The 3252-nt window shown below is 27.8% G+C and overlaps 1 non-coding gene across 1 annotated transcript; it reads left to right on the forward strand.

Annotated features, from left to right (window-relative positions):
- The first annotated feature begins 2869 nt into the window (after positions 1 to 2869).
- Positions 2870 to 2941, forward strand: TRNAP-UGG (transfer RNA proline (anticodon UGG)). The gene has a single exon. It is a non-coding gene; the product is annotated as a tRNA-Pro (tRNA).
- The last annotated feature ends 311 nt before the right edge of the window (positions 2942 to 3252 follow it).

Below are 3252 nucleotides of genomic sequence, written 5' to 3' on the forward strand. Positions count from 1 at the left end.
AATATTTTTTTAAATTATAGACAAAATTGCACATCTTTATCAGGGTCAAATGAACAATTGTAGGTGTGTGTGAAAATAGTAAAAAAAAGACACAATTTTTAAATAAATAAAATTATATCCAATTGTATTCTCAAAACAAACTTTAGTTGTTTCGTCTATCCTCAAGGACAATCTTAAATACAATTTTACATTTACATCAATAATTTAAAAACATTTTGCAGACTATTCTGCTCAGTTCATCATTTTCAGTTAAAATTACCCTAATTTATCACTCTTCACATTAATATTAAAACTTTTAATTACAAATCAATTTAACTTATATGTACCTCTTAACATAAAGAAGTAGCAAGAGCTGATACAATAATAAATTATAAAAAATTCCAAGCTGCAATAATACTAAGTAAAGATATAAAAAATATATAATAAAATTTATAACCAAACAGACAATTAAAAGATTTAATGACGAAGAACATATTGTGAACGTATAACGGGATTACAGATGAATCCCGGAATAGATGAAGGTAAATAAAATAATATAATTAAATACTAATGTTTTTAAGAAATTACTCTGCCAGAATTTATATAATTTTCTTTGGTTCATATTATCATTTATATGCGTCCTATTATACTCCTGCGCCAGCTTTACGGTATTTTATTTCTCAGACCTGTAATGTAAATCCAATAATTTCTTAAAAAATATTTTGGTCGCTTTATTCGTTTTTTACCCAACATATCGTTGGCTTTGCTAGGATTAGATGCACATATTTTTTATAAATAAATTTAATCGTAAACTGGATTCAAAACGTAACGAATCTGATACCTAGAAAATTCTACAGGACTATCTCAGCAAAGAGAGTAACCGAATTGTAGGATATGATTTGGTTCATTATTTCTCCATACTTTTTTTAAAATTATATTTTAAAGGAATGATATCCATTCCTTGGAATTTAATCATTAATATGATATAACTCATGATTATAATAATAAAACGAGTAACGCAAGGTTACCAAAAATGTATTTAAATTTTTAAAAAAACTATATTAATTTATATTATTGAAAACTCTTATTAAAAAAATTAAATTTAAATATGTTTTAGGGCAACATGCAATTTTGCGGCAAATTTCCAGACAAATAAATTTTTTAAAAAATTAATTAAATGATTGAGTAGCAACATTTTAAAAACCATTTTAAACTTAAACTTTGACTTGCGTTTGGGTTTCTTATTTTAACATGAAAGCCCAAAGAAAAAAAAGGGACTTAAAAAAACATAGAAATCAAGTGATAAGAAATGATGGATTTTTTACGAAAAAGAAAATAAATATACATTAAAAAAGATATATCATTATTATTCTGACCATTTAATATATTTTGATGTCATTCCTAACTTATTATGAATGAAAATTAAAAAAAAAACTATTATACACTATTTTCAAAAGACCTTCTTAAGAGGTTACGTTCACGTTGTAAGTCCAATTTTAATAGCACTTTCAGGGCTGAGTTTTATTATTCAAGGAGCTCTTTTAGGACAGAACGCGATGAAAAATTCAATGGGGAGGATATTGGAGGCCAAATCCTAGTAAACAGTAAGTAACCCTAACCCGCCTGCTAACGCCTGCATAATGGATCGCACAGTTCGGCCACGCTAAAAAGGGGGGGCTATTTTTCCATTAATTTAAATTAAAAGCCATTCTTCCCTGACTCTCTATTTAATAAGGCCTTTCTAATTAACTTGATTGGGCCCCGACTTCAATGCAGTTCTGTTAATTAATTAAAAAGCCCTTCAAATAGTCAGACACGCCTGGAGAAAGCGTCTGATTTCACTCAGCATCTGTCCTTTATCGAAGAGATAAGGGCAGGGGCTTTCGGAGAGTTAGGATCTCTGAATTCGTGATGATAAATACAAGCCTAAATAGATAAATATATTTTTGTAATTTAGTCAAAATTGTTATAAGACTTGTTAAATTCAGAAATAAAATGTTTAAACAGAAAAAAAAAATGAACCTGATATAATCCTTTATAAATGAATTTTAAAAAAATGTTTATTTATGAAATATCATAGTGTATATTGTTAATTTGAAAAATATCATTAAAAAAAAGGAAACATAAGTAATATAAATAACAACAAAAATACGAAAAAAAATAATACGAAAAATTATTTTTAAAAATAATCGTTGGATCATGACGTTTTAGAAACAAATGTACGATATAATTCAACTATTTCTTACAATACATTATGATTACAATAAACATTTAATTACATATACTTAGTAATTTAATTTTTTATGTTAACCTTTTCAGTGATTTTTTTACATTTATGTAAAAATGTTTTGACATTTCCTTCGCATTTCCTTTTGATTCTCGAGAACTTTAGAGGTTCAAACCATCTTCTGACTATTCTGGCAAGTAGGCTGAAGAAGAAACACGGTCGTAAAAAATTTCCGACTTTTCATTCAATAGCTAATTTATGATCAGCCGTTCACGAGAAGTATATGTTGTTTTTATAAAAATTGGTCTATCACTCTTGATATACATTTTGTATGCCATTATTTGCTAATAGAAATTTGTTGGAATTGTTTTTCTTATCTTCTTGCTCATTTATTTCACTCTTACCTTATTTTTTAATAAATTGATATTTAGGGGCTTCAGGCTTCCCTTTTTTATTTTTCTCTGACAGTAAATATAAAAAGACTGACCGGTACAATAATAAAAATAAATTACAGAAATTTATATGGAGAAAAACTATTTATTTTGTATAATTACATCTGATTTGTGAAAAACGTTCCGCCAGAGAACTTTGTCTTAGTCCATGATTCAGAGACTAAAGAAGAGATTTCTAATTCACAAAAAATAATTAAACTTTCTCTAACCAGGCCGCTTGGTCTAGGGGTATGATTCCTGCTTTGGGTGCAGGAGGTCCCGGGTTCAAATCCCGGAGCGGCCCTTGAATTTTTGTTACATTTCTTGTGCTATTTTTATTTATTATTGTCTAAAAGAACATTTTGGCAATACTAATATGTATTAGAACAACCAATGAATTTAAAGTAATGTTGATTATAAGAAAGAACAATCAACTTTTGGTTTACGTCACCTGAAAATCCTTCTTTTTTTTAAATTCAATTCCGTAAACTTATTTTTATTTTAATTCTGTTAGATCTTCGGTACATTTAGAAAGCCGCAAAATAAAATCAGTTCGGTGCAGTGGAGCCATACGTCAAGCCAGGGAATTAATAGTTAGTTTTTCAAAAAGGAAGA

This window comes from Halyomorpha halys, unplaced genomic scaffold, assembly GCF_000696795.3.
Source record: "Halyomorpha halys isolate HHAL.00 unplaced genomic scaffold, Hhal_1.1 Scaffold2994.1, whole genome shotgun sequence".
Lineage (NCBI taxonomy): Eukaryota > Metazoa > Arthropoda > Insecta > Hemiptera > Pentatomidae > Halyomorpha > Halyomorpha halys.